Source organism: Urocitellus parryii, chromosome 6, assembly GCF_045843805.1.
Source record: "Urocitellus parryii isolate mUroPar1 chromosome 6, mUroPar1.hap1, whole genome shotgun sequence".
NCBI classification, from domain to species: domain Eukaryota; kingdom Metazoa; phylum Chordata; class Mammalia; order Rodentia; family Sciuridae; genus Urocitellus; species Urocitellus parryii.
Genome location: NC_135536.1, coordinates 70,391,027 through 70,407,628, shown reverse-complemented (window position 1 = coordinate 70,407,628; position 16,602 = coordinate 70,391,027).

Genomic DNA, 16,602 nt, shown 5'->3' with positions numbered 1-16,602 from the left:
AAATCTTTTTTCAATTAAAGCAGGATGTTTTCAAAGCAACTCTTCTGGGAGTTATCAATGAAAAAGACTGAGATCAGAAACCTAGCCTTGAACAGGCTACTGAGCTGGGAGTCCAAGTCTAAAATTTAGTTCTTGGGGTAACAAGAATGACTTCTCAACAGGGCAAACCAAGAAGATGGAACACAGCATGTTCCTTCCATCTCTTCTCCATATGGAGAGTACTACACTCCCAGTTATGCCCCCAGGGTTGGGTGGCATATGTGAGCAGAGAAAATTTCTTTTGACCCTATAGCTGAGCTATGCAAGGGTCACACCACAGGCTGTAGCTTTCCAATATAGAACCAACAGATCCCAGTTTCATTTCCCATCTTTAGAGTCTAAGATTCATTCAACAGCCTCATAATCCCCCCAGTATTGAGGGGCCACTGGGAGAGTGGTTGCAATAATTATATTCGTGCAGAAAACTGGGCACACATTAGTCTTGTAGAAATCAAAACCCTTCTAGATCCCCTTAATTTTATCCTCCCTTTAAAAGAAAAATAAGAAAGAACTATCCTAGTGGAACATATTATTTCATCCAAGATGTTTCTAATGATTTTGTGATTTTTTAAAAGTTGAATATGAGTTATGGTCTCAGATTTGCATGAGTCATTTAAATATAAAGTGTGATTCATAGTTAACCTACCAAATGTGATTCTTTAATAACCATGGGTCAATGCTTAAGGCAAAGGGAAAATCATTGTGTGCAAGGCCAGTTGACTAAACAATTTTGAAATTGAAATTTGCAAGATTTTGTTTTTATTATTATCATCACCATCATCATCATCATCATCATTTTAGTTTTGATTCTTTTTCTTCCTATTTTCATTTATGGTTTGTAGCCATTAGATGGCACTGTGTATTTCAAATATTTGAAATGCTTGAAATCCGCCTGCCAGGCTGGGCACAAGAGTCACACACTTTAGTTAACATTTTCATGTTGCTTCAAATGAGGATAGAAACATTTTATTTTTCATATAAAATTTACCAGTATTTTGTAGTTTATGAAACAAATCCAGGACATAATTTCATAGTCCTAAATGAAACTTGCATAGAGAAACTATTTTTCTATGTGATAAAGAATAATCTCAAAGGTAGATTTGGGTGTGGGACTCCAGAGTCAAATGAGAGCATGTAATTTCTCCCCTTCCTGCTTCAGAGCATGGAGCTGCTGGTTTTCTACAAATATTGATGACCTTGTATTAATTTAACTGTACTCTGTTATTTGGAGGTTTTTATCACCAGAAGCATTTACTTACAAAACAGGTGCAAACTCATTGACAGATTATTTGAAGTGATAGTTTTAAATCTGAAAAGAATAAAATTAATTGGCTTTCCTAGGGATCAAGGAGCTAGCTTCATTTCTCTCCTGTGTGACCAGTTAGCTAGTGGAAGGTGATGTAACTGAAGTTCATCCCCAGGTACCACAGCCTTTGCTATGCCAACAGTCTCCTTGTTCCCATTGATGTCCAGCCTTCCCTCCCTCCGTCTCTCCATTTACTCTACTTGCCGCTCTGTTGGCTGGACTTTGCATTCTCTCCTTCCTCAGCTCCCTGACCATCCTCACCTGCACACAGGACTTAGTTACCTAGTGTTGATGTGTCCCAGTCTGTGTCTTCCTTCCAAGTCTACTTTTATTTCAAGTCTCCAGGCACTTTTAAATGTAACTCATCTGAAACAAGACTCACCCTGCCAAACCTCAAACTGGTGTCTCCTTCCTTTTCTTGGGAGTGTTGCAGCTACCCCATGAAGAGATGGGAGGGTCAACCTCCCCCCCCCCTTGCTCTCATCCCCCAGCACAGAATATCCCCAGGCGTGCCTGTCCTGTATTCCACCTGGCTTTCTAGCCCTCCACTTGTTGACATTCACTGTGCTACTATATTGGTCATCGGTTGAACCACCTGGAAGAGGATCCATTGCTCTTTCTCTAGGTCTTGGTCCCTCACAATCCATTTTTTCATACTGTAGCCAGTGTGACCTTTGTATAATGTGAATAGCATCAAGTGTGGCTCCTTCCTGAAATTCCTAAAGGACTCTCCTCTCTCTCTGAAGACAGATACACACTCTTAACCATAAGGCACTAGACCCTCCCAACATCTCTAGTCTTATCTTTTCCACCTTAAACTCTGTACTCTGTCCTAAGACAAGCCTTTCAGCCCTTCAAAGCAGCTATATTTTCTCTAGCCTCCAGCCTCTGCACTTATAGTTCCTTGTGTTTGCAATTCTCTTCTCTCCACCCCCTCACCTGGAAACTTCTGCTGGAATCAGTCTTGACACCACCATCTTTGGGAAGGGATCCTACCACTGGCTTCTTCCCTGGATCCCTATCATAGCCCTTATCACATTGGGTTGTAATTGTTTGTTAGTCTGTCTACCCCTCTGACTGTAAGAAACAAATCTACCTATGGGTCATATTTCCACCATTCGGCCCATGCTTAACATACAGTAGGTGCTTAGTAAATGGGATCCACATGGCTCCCTGCTGCTCATTCTTCATAACCAGATCAGTTGTCTTCCCAGCTCCTCTGGGTGGGATGGAGCCTTTCCCCTCCATACTGTGGCACTTGGCATGGTCCTTCAGAGCACGAATGTTCTGTTGAAATGGCATCAGACGCTCCCATGGCCTCTGCCCTCCCTCATGCAGGAACAGTGTCTTCATCACATAGGTCCTGATGGTGTCCCTAAAAGGAAACAGATTTTCCTGCTTCCAAGGAAGTTTTCACCTGATTTGGGAGTTTAGGCTTTGTTTTGTTTTTATGGCTAATACCTCCCATTTTAGTGCTTTAAAAAATATTTTCCTTAGAATTTTGATGTGTGAAAACCTCAAATGTTCACTTGTTAAAAATTACTTGTGCCATCACTTGGAAACATCAACAGTTCCATAATATGTGAATGAGGTTATTAGAGTCGGGGTGCAGGTAGGGAATGTATGTCCATACTCCTGCTCACCTCTTCCAGCCACTCTAAGACTCACTTCCTTCGGACAGAACTGTTTATTTTTATGTAGTAATAAAAAAGTGTCTTGAGGAGCTGGGGATGTGGCTCAAGCGGTAGCGTGCTCACCTGCATGCGGCCTGGGTTTGATCCTCAGCACCACATACCAACAAAGATGTTGTGTCTGCCAGTAACTAAAAAATAAACATTAAAAAATTCTCTCTCTCTCTCTCTTTAAAAAAAAAAAGTGTCTTGAGCACATACTGTCAGACATCAGTGTAAATATTTTGCATGCATCACCTTATTTTTTTGAATAGTTGGACACAATACCTTTATTTAATTTATTTTTATGTGGTGCTGAGGATTGAACCCAGGGTCTTTTTTTTTTTTTTTTTTTTGAGAGAGAGAGAGAGAGAGAGAGAGAATTTTTTAATATTTATTTTTTAGTTCTCGGGGGACACAACATCTTTGTTTGTATGTGGTGCTGAGGATCGAACCCGGGCCGCACACATGCCAGGCGAGTGCGCTACCGCTTGAGCCACACCCCCAGCCCTGGACCCAGGGTCTTGCATGTGCTAGGCAAGGGCTTTACTGCTGAGCCACAACCCCAGCCCGAATTACTTTATTCAATCCTCAGAATAACTCTTTGAGAGAGGTACCATCCAATGTCATCATTCCTGTTTCAGAGATGAGAAACCCAAGGCACAGAAAGGGTTAGTAATTTTGTCAGGCATGAGAGGAGGAGCCAGGATTTGAGCTCAGGCAGTCTTGTCCCAGATCATGACCCCTCATCTACTACAGATAAATACAACTTTGTTGGGTGGACCTGTTTCAGTAAGTAGATATCTGTGAATAAAAAGGAATTTCATTTACACAACCTCTCTGCCCTGTTTACCCCAGCATCCTTGTCCCAAAACCCTGAAATAAACTTTGCAATCATTTGCTGGGTGCAGTGGTGCATACTTGTTATTCCAGTCACTTGGGAGGCTAAGAATTGAAAGTTCAAAGTTAGCCTCAACTAGTTAGTGAGACACTTTTTCGAAATCAAAAATAAAAAGGACTGGGGATGGGCTGGGGATGTGGCTCAAGTGGTAGCGTGCTCGCCTGGCATGTGCAGGGCGCTGGGTTCGATCCTCAGCACCACATAAAAATAAAGATGTTGTGTCCACCGAAAACTAAAAAATAAATATTAAAAAATTCTCTCTCTCTCTCTCAAAAAAAAAAAAAAAGGACTAGGGATGTAGCTTAGTGGTAAATCCCAGTACTGCATAAATAAATAAATGATAAACAAATTTGCAATCCTTTGCCTTCTTGCTTTTGTTCTATGAGAGAGGCAAGCAAAGCCTTGCTCCATTGTCTTCTGCACAAACTGTGCACCATCTTTATTGCTTTTCTTGATCATGTATCTCTAACTGCAATATTACTTTCCTTGTATCCTATAGATCCTAATTTAGAGACTCACCCCCACCCCTTAAGCTGGGGATTGAACCCAGGACCTCCCACTAGGTAGGCAAAGCTTTTCCATTGAGCTACATCTTCAGCTCCTCCCTTTTAAAATTTATTTTATTTTATTTATTTATATGTAGTAGTGAGAATTGAACAAAAATTGGCAAAAGAACAGGGAGAGCTTTAATGTTGTTGGTTCCTCATGTGAGGCAAGCGCTTTACCACTGAGCCACGACCCCAGCCCCATCTTCAACCCTTTTAAAACATTTTACTGTAAGACAGGGACTTGCTAAATTTCCCAGGCTGCCATTGAACTTGAGATCCTGTTACTTTAGTCTCTTGAGTAGCTAGGATTATAAGTGTGTGCCACTATACCCAGCTTGAGACTTCTTAAATTTTAACAGATCTCTTGCTAAAATTATTTATTGTGTCTAATAGTAAGCCACACATTTTGTATCTAAAGGGTGTGTGTGTGTGTGTGTGTGTGTATGAACATATATATACATATATATGTACATATATATATTTGAGAATAATCTATCATATATGAGAGATTAACTCATCTAATCTAAAATCAAACTAGAGCTCTGCAATCATAACACAGCTATAGAAGTTAACAAACTGCATTGTTATTTGATAACAAAAAAATCTGAGCATACAGATTTATGCATCATTAGAAAGCCTATTTTTAAAGATGTTTGGAAGAATAAATTATGTTTTTCATACAGTTGGAAAGTGATTTCACCTTTTGGAAAGTGATTGCATTTTAAAGATCCCTTTCTATATAAGTTTTTCTTCCTATTATAATCCAAAGCCTGTATGTATCTTTACCTTTTTTCCATCTTTCATTTTATATCAAACTGGAGCATTTTTGAGAATTTTGTTCAATATCTGATATTTAATATTTTTTTATATTGTATTTTACTTCTCCTCAGGGGTTCTCTGGCAGTACAGTGTTCTCTATTGCCATAGAATATCCTTCCTCAGATAACATGTAACAGGAAGGAAATCTTATTTAAAGGGAGGATGTTTAAGTACTATTTTCAAGACCAATAAGATATTCTGGCTCAAAAAAACTCCAAATGAATATAATTCAATCATTTGATCAACTAGCATTTATTGAGCACTTAGCTCAGCAACATGCCAGGCTCTGGGAAAATGAGATAAAAGCAAAGTCATTTGTTCTAAGATTACATAATGTAGAATAGGAGAGAATAACTCTATTAGACAATCTGAACACCTCATATAGGTACATAGGGAGATATAACTGGCAAAAGAACAGGGAGAGCTTTAATGTTGGTTCCAGAAAGATTACACTGGTTGGTCTTGCTAGGAAGTTAGAAACTTTATTAATCTTTCAATGAGCCAAAATGTTACTTTACTACCAACTACTACTACTACCTCCTCCTCCTCCTCCTCCTCCTCCTCCTCCTCCTCCTCCTCCTCCTCCTCCTCCTCCTCCTCTTCTTCTTCTTCTTCTTCTTCTTCTTCTTCTTCTTCTTCTCTCTCTCTCTCTCTCTCTCTCTCTCTCTCTCTCTCTCTCTCACCAGGGATTGAACCCAGCCAGGGGCACTTAACCACTGAGCCACATACCCATACCTTTTTTTAAGTAACAACTCTCACTGAGTTGCTTAGGACCTTGCTAAGTTGCTGAGGCTAGTTTTTAACTTGCAATCCTCCTGCCTCAGCCTCCCTAGCCACTGGGATTACAGGCATGCCCCACCACACCCAATAGCACCTGACATTTTTGAAAGATATTTTTAGTGCATATGGAATTCTTAGTCGATGACTTCTTTCAGTCCATTAATTATGTCATTCCATTTCTTCTGGTCTCCATCGTTTCTAATGAGAAGTCAACTGTAGTTCATAACCTTGTTTCCTGTATGTAATTGACTTTTTTTCCTGTTTTCAACACTTACACTTTATCTTTGATTGCATTTTTTGACTATGATTTAACTAGGTGAGGAATTTTGTGTGCATGTGTATATTGTGTGCATTTAGTTTGCTTGGGGATTTGTGGATTCTTCAGTATGTATGCTATTTTCTACCAATTAAAGGGAATTTTCAGCCATTATTTCTTTAAATTTTATTTCACTTCATTTTTCCCCCCTGGTGATTCTAATTATATATTTATATACTGGCTACTTAGTATTGTTCCAGAATTCACTGAAACACCCCCCCCCCCCCCCGCTTTTTTTTTTTCACACCCTGCAGCATGGGAGATTGAATCAGAGGCATTTGACCACTGAGCCATGTCCCCAGCCCTTTTTATTTTTTATTTTGAGATAGAGTCTTACTAAGTTGCCCAGGCTGGCCTTGAACTTGTGATCATCCTGCATAAGCTTCTCAAGTAGCTGGGATTATAGGGACACATCACTGCACTCAATTGGATAGTTATTATTCTTATTTATTTCTACCATATTCTTTCAGTTTATTTTTGTGTGGATACTTTTTATATGTTTACTAAATATATTCATCTTTTCCTATGCATCCTTAAATATAGTTATTAATAACAATTTTAGAAACTTATATACTAATTCCAACATCTGGGTCATCTTGGTTCTGCTTCTGTGAACTATTTCTTGTCTTCCTGCTTTTCACACATCTAATATTTTAAAATATTGTTGTTGAATATGGTTATAAAGGAGTTATAGAGACTGGATTATTGTATCTTCTTTTAAAAGATGTTGAGTTTTTTCCCTAACAAATCCTCTTGATTGTTCTAGGCTTTGCTTTATTGTTAGAGCAGTTCTATTTCAGTTTTTTCCTTAGTCCTAAGGCATGGCCTTTGTCTGGGGCATGGTACTAACTCCTAAGGTGTGGCTTCTTAGGAATTTCAATTGAATGTACAAGGCACTTAATAAGGTCTCTCCACTTTTGCTAGGTCAGTATTCTGGTATTTTCATCATTGCATTGCCTGTGATTGCTTGACCCCACTCCCTTTCTCACATTAGCCATTCTCTGCTGGGTCCCATGGTGTCTTGTCCTATAAACGGGCTGCCAGGGAACCCTCAAGAAGTCTTTATAGTCCTCTTAGTCTGCATAACTCCTTCCTTTTTGGTACTCTGCCCTACAAATTCCAGGGATGACAATCACTCTAACCTTTTGTTTGGATCTCTGCAACTCTGCAAGTCTTCCATATTTCTTTGGACTCTGCTTCCTTTTAGTCCAGTTGGTGTTCTTAGGCAGAAAGCTGGAGAAAATATGGAGATCACTTTGTATTTCATTTCTCTTAAGGATCACAGTCCTGCAATGTTTGTTATCAAATGCCTGGGATCATTACCTTGTTTCTGGTTGTTTTTACATGGGAGGGCAAGTCCAGCCCTGGTCATTCTACATGGCCAGAAGTGGAGGTCCTCTGGTTTATGTTTTGATATGGTACATATACCTTAATAAAGTACGAAAACACTAAGTCACGATGTTCTTCAATCTAAACTTAATAACCATTTGTTTATTGAAGTTCATTTAAATTATTCACATTTAGACAATTTAATGATTAATAATTAACATGAATATACATCTGCAAGATTCATTACAGTGTTTATCAAACATTGAAAGACAGTTGTTAAGGGTTTAGTACAAAATTATATTTTTATATGCTTCTATTTTTACAAATAGAGATACACTAAAATGTTGAGAGCCACAGTTGGTGTGACAAAGACGCCTGGCATTTTTGCCAGAGGGAATGGTTGAAAGGTGACCCTGCTCTGGGATTAGGGTGGATCCTGCTGGGAATAGGGCAGCTCTGGGATTAGGGGGGATCCTGCTGCCTCAGGTGCCTGCTACTTTGGAGTTCCCGTTGAGTTTTCGCAGGGTTCTGAGAGAATTGGGCGTGCGGAGCCCAGTGGAGGGAGTGTATACCCAGGAAGTGTGTGTAGAGTGCTGGTGAGAGTTCGGGAATAAAGAGTTGCTGTTTGAACCTACAAGGCTTTGTGGCAGCTTGGTTATTTTGTGCCCAGACAGACGGCGGCACTAAAATTACAAATTATCTATACAAACCTTGTTAACTGGTACAAAATTTAACTTTTTTTTAAATTCAAAAATAACTTTTTTTTACTGTTGATAATTTAACTGAGACATCAAAGGGAAATACCAGAAATGAATTTGCCTGACACTGATTTCTAAGAAAGCTGATATCCATCGCTGACTGCTTCATGACTTATGTATTTTACTTTATTGTTTAACAAAGCATATCAAAGCAATATAAATTATAATGCTGTTATATAAATTGATCAGTGATAAGGCCTGTGGAGTTAGTAAGTAATTTACTTGAGAATAGAATCTGCTCTTGGAAACTCTGACCTCATCTTCTGAAGAATCCAACAGCCTGGCAAATGCTCAACTTCTGATTCCACATCCTCATCTGTAAAATACAGGTATCATCTAGACTTTTCTACGCAACCTTTCTGTGTTCTTATGTCCTATAGTATTACAATGCTGTATTTTTGTCTTTTATCTTAAAATATTTATTCAATATTTATTTATTTTCATCTCAGAGTAATGGCAATCCTCAGATAGTTATCAATGGGAATAGCACCCCCACACACACACATTTGCAGCTAAATGCCAGGTTAAGTTTAATATTTAAAAGAAATCTAACAAGCCATGAATGTAATGCATTGAGTCTCTAGTTGTTGTTACAAAAATGAACCAAAACTAAGAGAAATAGCTTGCACGTTCACATGGAAACATAGATGCTAGAATGATATCACTGCCTGCCATCAGCTATCTCAAACAGAGTCCAAGTTTTTAAAGTCATTTCCTAACTAATGTTAACAAGTCCAGGTGTTTCCTGATTTCAGTTGCTCGAACTTTAAAAAAAATAAATAAAGAACTGAGTAACAGAGGGAAATGTGTAAGATTCCTTTGTTGGCTTCCTTTCTCCTGCATCAAGCCCTGCTTTCATCTTGGTACTCCATGGGGTTTTTGTATATCCATGCCCATTGAACCACAAGCTTATCCTCTCCCTTTCTTTTTTGTTACACTCAACAGAGTTCTTTTTCCTTTCATGCTACTCATGTTATTTTTTTCAAGTGTATCTCCATATTTCGACTCCATTTAAGTCACTATGGACTAAGGAGAACGTGCCACAAATCCTTCCTCTGATTTGAAGGGTCTTTGTCAGTGGCAGGGTTGGGCCCTCTGCATGGCTATGGGTCTATGCTTGGTCTGGGTCACCTCTGCCTCACTCTGGCGGTTGGGAGGGGGGGAACGGGACATGGCATTGAAAGTGAAGCAGCAAGGATGGGGTGGGGAAGGAAAGTGAGCAGCACGGTGAGGCAAGACTGATAATATTTACATAGAGCAGTGGGACTTTGCCAAGTGGTTTAAATTCAGTTTCTTATTTAAGCCTGTGCAGTAGTATGATTCGTCCAAGATCATCTAGTAATTTTGGAGGATGTAAACCCAAGTCTTTGAATGCTATCATTGCCTATGTTCTTAAACTTGAGTGAAGAAGAATCACCTGGGCTTTTCAAACATTGTTAAAAATGCCCATTCTCTAAATTCCCCACCCATCCCCCAAGGTCATGGTAGGAATAGCCCTGCTTTTTTGTGGCTAAAATTATGTTGACTGCATAGTGGGATTTCACGAAATTAGTGTGAAAATAAGCAGTACCTTGATTTACCTACTTTACTCTTCTGGTACCTAGAATAAACATTTGCTCTTTTTCTGTGTACAAAACAAATACCTCACTACAGTGTTCTAAAAGATCAGGCAGGAAGTCTGGCAGATTTTCAGGTAGAAATACATCTTCACTAGTTCTGTAGACAGTTAAAATTTTGTCTTTTCCATGAGAAAGATCACCAGAGTTGATGTGAAAATTTTACACTTTACCAGGATTTCAAGGACAAAACACTTTTCATGCCTTCTTACTATGAATGATTTGCTCTAGGGAACACAGGCCACCTGCTCTTTCACAATTGCAAAAGCAAGAAAACACTCAATTTAACCAGAAAGGTGACAGGAAATGATTAAAAATTGAAAAGGTTAAAGTCAACCTTATTGAGATTTGGTGTGCAGTTTTCATTTTTTTTAATATAAGCTTAAACATCTTGAGTACACACTGCTAAAACTTTCTCATTATTAAAAAATCACAAAATACAGGTAAGTGAAGAAAAAGCCACAAATAACAATAGACACTTACAAAATTTCTTACCATGTGCCAAGCCCTACCCCAAATGCTTTGGATAGAATAACTTCTATAACAGATGAGAAAACCAAGACACAGTAATGATAGGTGGAGCCTAAATTCATACAGTCAGGAAGGGCTAGGGATAGGATTTGGGTAGAGCTGGTCTAGCTCCAGAGTTCCTGCTTTCAATACCAGGTGGACTCTTCATTGTAATCTATGACCTGTGACAACCACAGTTAACACTTGGAGGTTAACCCTTCCAAATTTATACATACACACAACATGCTCATGCACATTTCACACCAAAGGAGATCCTGCTGAATGTGCTGTTCAATAGCCTGCTTTTTCTTCACTAACAATTTATTGTGAAAATCTACAGTGGCTTCAAAATTAATGATTACATTCTGGTGATAGTTAGGACTATATCCTAGTAAAATATTAATTTAAAGTGAAGCTCTCTCCCCTTGCATGACTATGAAAAAACAGTTAAGAAGAACAAAGTGACCTTGATATTAAGATCATTTGAGCTGATAAAAAGCATTTTGAGTATTAAATTTTATTACTATAAAACTATTCCATTCAAAGAGCATGCAGAAGTTCTTATAAATGACCCAAAAGGCAATACCACCAGACCCTGAAAATCCCAAGTATGAAGCCCAATAACCAGAATGGAACTTGTGATTGCATGAGCCATGAATGAACTAGAGACTTCCATCAACAAGGCACTGGGAAAACCCAGCAAGGAGTAAAGAGAAAGATGCTGTCAGAGCCAAGGTTCATCTTCCTTCACAGGTTTCTCACGAAAACCATACATCCTAATAACTTGGTTGCTACTTACAGTTAATGACCACTTGACATGTTAATGGACCTGAACCAAATGGGAAAAGTTAATGGAACAGCCTGACCATTAGCTATATTAATAACAGGTTAGAGAGGATGATTACTATATTTTAAACCATATTCACTTGCGTTCTTTCATTAATGCTTTTTAAAAATGCCCCAAATATTTAAAAATAGGAACTTGTAAGTACTGCATTCAGAATTAAAGAATTTTATACTATATTAGTTTGAAAAGATTTTTGCCTCATTTGGTAACATGTTTAAGATATTGCAGAAGAGTGGTGGAAAGAGAAGTTTGAGGTAACTAAGTGCAATTAGTTTTGGCTCCCCTACACTATCTTTTTTCAATCATGCACAAATTATGGTTTTTTTTTAATTGGCAAAACCATAATCAGACTTTTGTGAATCTGTTTTTTTATCCTTTTTTTGGTACTGGGGACTGAACCTAGGGCTTTCCCACATGCGAGGCAAGCGCTCTATCCCTGAGCTGTATCTCCAGCCTCTGAATCTGTTCTTAATAGAATGGCTGTAAGGTGTTCCGGGGTTCTGTATGACTACGAGAAAGGCATTTTAGTAATATAAATGATTCTGAATGATGATATTTTAATATGGGTAGATTCAGCGGGGTGAGTTAATTAAAAAAAATAAACCTAGTCATGGGAGAGATTTGTGTATGTGTTCTCTTTATGCACATAAAATATTTAACCTCATTTGATTTTCCTGTTAGAAAATAGTGGCAGAAATGTTTTATGGAGTCATTGCTCTGGATCACCAGGCTATGCCCAAGGAAATGTCAGTATCAAGTGTTACTAACTTGACTGCTCTTTATGGGAGTATTACTTTTATGTTTTCTCCTTCTGTTCTGATCCCCATCCCTGGAATCTGTCTTACTTAAGTGGATGTTTGAGGCAAATAGTAATTTAAGGCCTTTCCTTTGAGGAAGCCTGAGGAAGGGCAAGACGCTCTGCTTGTCCATTGGGTTTGCCTGCCCTTTTAGGACTTTTCCCCTTCAGACTTCCTTTCCTTTGTTTCCTCAGTACAAGTTGTTCATCCGATGACACCCTAACTGCCTGGTATGTCAGGACCTCTTGGTTAACTAAAGTCCCCACTACTCTGATCTCATTCTCCTACCCGCCCGCATGTTCCTGCTTCTTCCTTTATGTTACTGAAGCACTTCCCTTTCTCCACTAAGAAGCTCAGAAATTTCATAAGGATGTGTCTAGGTGTGGGTCTTTTCTTACTTGTTCAGCCCAATACACCATATTCTTTTCAACTATGAGATTAGTGTATTTTTCCATTTTGAGGAACATTACTGCATCTGTGCAAGATCTAATGTTTTCTGTTCTTTTTGGAACACCCATAAGTAGGAAGGACATTGTGGCCCCTGTAATTTAGATGTACCTTTCTTTGTATATTTGGAAATGGACAAGGAATGGCACTGTTATAACCTCCACCCTGCATACCACTCTCTCCTTCCCGCTGAGAGTCTCCATCTTCTCGTTCCTTTTGTATGCAGCACAAGCAGTAATTTTTAATCCTACTTTGGATTACAGTTAACTCTGGGAATGGATTTATGCAAGCATTTTTCAAAAACTAGGTCAAAACTCAGCTTCACTATGTATTAACTATATGATCCAAGTCACATAAACTTTCTGACCCTTGGTTTCCTTATCTGTAAAACAGAGATGTTAATAGTGTTCATATGATTGCCATGAGGATTAAAAGAATAATGTTTGTCAAGTGCCTTGTTATAATGCTGGTGGATGCTCAATAAATTATAATATGGCTGCCAACATAACAGCCAAAGTGCACCATGTGCCTGGCAGTGTATCAAATGCTTTATGTGAATTATTTTAGCTTCAAAGCCCTTTAAGGTAAGTGCATTTATTATTTGTTTACAAGCACAACACTCTAAGAACTGTTTCATTTATTTGTGTTGCATTCTGATCTTTATCCTTCCTTATACATATTTTATGTACTTCATAGTGTGTTTATACTTCTTATTCTGGTTTTTAAATGTTGTTTACTATTCTTTGGTTGTTTATTATATATAATTTTAATAATTACATAATATCTATTCAGTTGCTATTCTATAATTTATACATTCCACTATTGCTAGATATATGCAGGCATAAAACCCATTTCATATTGTGAACCTTTTCTTTATTGTTAATTGGTCTCCAAAAGCTGTGACATTTTATACTAACATGAAGTAGTTTTGACCTAGTTGTGTCATTCTCTAAATTCTCTAATTCTGGAAGTAGAATGGGGGTTGTGTGAAATGTTTCTTAAGAAATCAGAAAAAAATGATAGTGATTCAGTCAATCCAGCAACCCATCAACCAAAAAAGCATTTAGATAATATATTAGGAGTTATATATAAAGAAGTCCAAAGTTATGGTGTAACAAAGACAAGAAACAGTAGTGGTGATATGATCCTGTCAAAGGACCTATGATATAGATTTTAAACCAGTCAGTATAGATAAAATTGTATTGCAATATTAAATATTAAATATAAGTCACTAGTAAGTTGGGTGGGATGTGCAGAGAAAAGGGACTTTTTTGCTTTCCTGCTTTCCAGGGGGGTTGTCAGGGCCAACTCTGCATAAAAGTTGTTATATAGGTGAGGTTTGTATTGACAATACTTCTTATAGGTACCTTGTACCTGTCTGGTGTTCCCAGCTGCCACTTCATGACATGACATAAACTGGAGGCAATGGATTCATCCTAGGGATTGATTTAAAGAGGCTGGCTGAGAAAATCCTTGCTCTGCTGGGACTGTTAAGCTGGGACTACGGGAAGTTGGAGCTGTTAGTGATCATCTTTCCTGGTTGTATGGACAGAATCATTTGCAGGAGGAGAAAATGAGGTATGTAGGAGAGAGAAGCAAAAGAAAACCAACAGGTGATGCAGAGGGGGAAGGAAGAAGAGAAAATATAAGTTTGATAGAAAATACCATAGGTAACCTATTTTTGACATTTGGGGGGTTCAAAGAACTCATTCTAAATGTGTGACTTTAGTCAGACAATTTTGGACAGCAGGTTGACGGCCAAAGATTCTTATTTCCTCCTCCTCCTTCTTCATCATTAGCTAGGATCTGACTATGTGGCCCAGACTGGTCTTGAATTGTGAGCTCAAGTGATCCTCTTGCCTCAGCTTTCTTTGAAGTTGGGACTACAGGCATGTATCACTGTACCATGCTAGATGCTTCTTTTTAACTAGGGCTCCTCCCTTCAATTGTGTCCTGTATGGTACTCTCTTGTATTCTCAGAACTGTGATCTCTCTCCTCTCTTGATACCCATTCTAAAAAAGCCCTCTTCTTGCATTCTGTCTTCTTTTCTCAGCGTGCTCTCTCTTTCCTGTTCCAGCCAAAACTCTTGAAAAAGTGTTTTCTCCTAGTCTTTCCACCACCTTATTTTTCACCTCAACCAACTCCAAATGGTCTTTTACCCTCACCCGCTACTGCAACTACTCAAAGATTACCCAGAATCTGTCCACTGCCAACACCACCTTGTCCTTGCTTAATCTCTTAGCATCACTTGACCTAGCTCACCATTCCTCCCTGCTTGAACACTTTTTCTTTGATTTCTACAATGCCCGGACACCATATCCTTCTAATTTTCTTCCTACACCCCTAGATGCTGCTTCTGAAGCCCCTTGCCTGCATCTCCTCCACCTGTAAATGTTGGGAGTTTCCAGTGGGCTCTGTCCCGATTCTCTTCCTGACTTTTCCCATAACAGAATCCCACCCACTATTCTAGTTTCCATTACTATCTATATACACTGGCTTCTAAATTTATGTTTTTAGCTCAGACTGCCCCTCTGAGCATCACAACCACCTAGTCAATTGCCCAGTTCAGATTTCCACTTACGTGTATCACAGATATATCAAACTCGACAAGTTTTAAATTGGACTCTTCATCTCCTCCCACAAATCTTATCCTCCTGCAGGCTTTCTTAACTCCTTAATGACTTCTAAATTCACTCAAGCCATTTTCTGCAAGTCAGCCTTGATACTTTCCTCTTCCTCATTCTCTCCATTCAATCTATCCCCAAGACTTCAATTCTACCTCTTAACCACTAAATCTATTTACATTCATCTCCATCACCATCTTTCCTCCTTTTGGTGTTGGCAGTGTCCTCCTAACTGCTTTCCACAAACCCATGCTTTTTCCTTCCAATCCATTCACTGAATGGCCCCAGAGATATATTTTAAAACACAAATTGCATCTGGGCCTAGCTCTGTTTGACAGCCTTCTGGGGCTTCCAGTTGCCCAAAGGTAATGTGAAAAGAGTTTCCCATGACCTCCTACTCTGTTCATATGCCTATATTTTCAGGCTGATTTTATCCAATTGCCCCTTGCTTCTCTTGTCTTCAGCCACATAGAGTCCTCTCTGCTCCCAAACAGGTTAAATCATCCCTTCTTTCAGGTTGTCTGAGTGGTACCATACAGGGTACAGTTGAAGGGAGGGGCCCTAGTAAAAGTGTTGTTCACTTCTTCAGGGAATCTTTGCCTGATCACCAATGCAGGCTACATTCTTCTATGGCATCTTGAGCTTTTCCTTTACTGTACCCTACACATGTCATCTTCTATTTATTGTTCCTCCTTCCTATGGGACTGTAAACTCAGGGAGGGAAGGCACCCTGGCTGTCCTTCCTCCTATGACTCTGGCACTACTGTCCACCTGGATGCCTAATTGCCTAATTTCCAGCTGTGCAGGAAATCTTCAGTGGTTCTTAAAGTTCAACTCTTTGGAAGAGAAGGTGACAGTTGACCCAAACTATGAATTTAATCTTTTCCCCTGGAGCCCTAGGGCCAGAAGGTAGATGTCTTTACTTTATAAACTCCACCTAAAGCTATGGTGACTTTAGGGGGATGTATTATATCCCTGCCCTTCTCTTTAAAGAAGCTTTGGTGTTTTCAAGACAGGCCCTCCCCCCACCAATCCATTGTTCTTGTTTTCATTGTATAGTGTGCAGTTATTTCTGGCTAGTCCTCTATTCATTAGTGTGAAATGGCCAAGATCCTATTCAGAGAACCCATTAGGACACTGGAAGGAGGGGGCTAAAAGAAACAAACCACCGCCAAGAAAACCTATAGCAAGAAAGAGAGTAAGTATCTTAAGGATGGTGGAAGGAGACCCTCATCGTTAAACAAAATGCACGTATGAAGATGTGAATTTGGTGTCAACATACCTTATATACAAA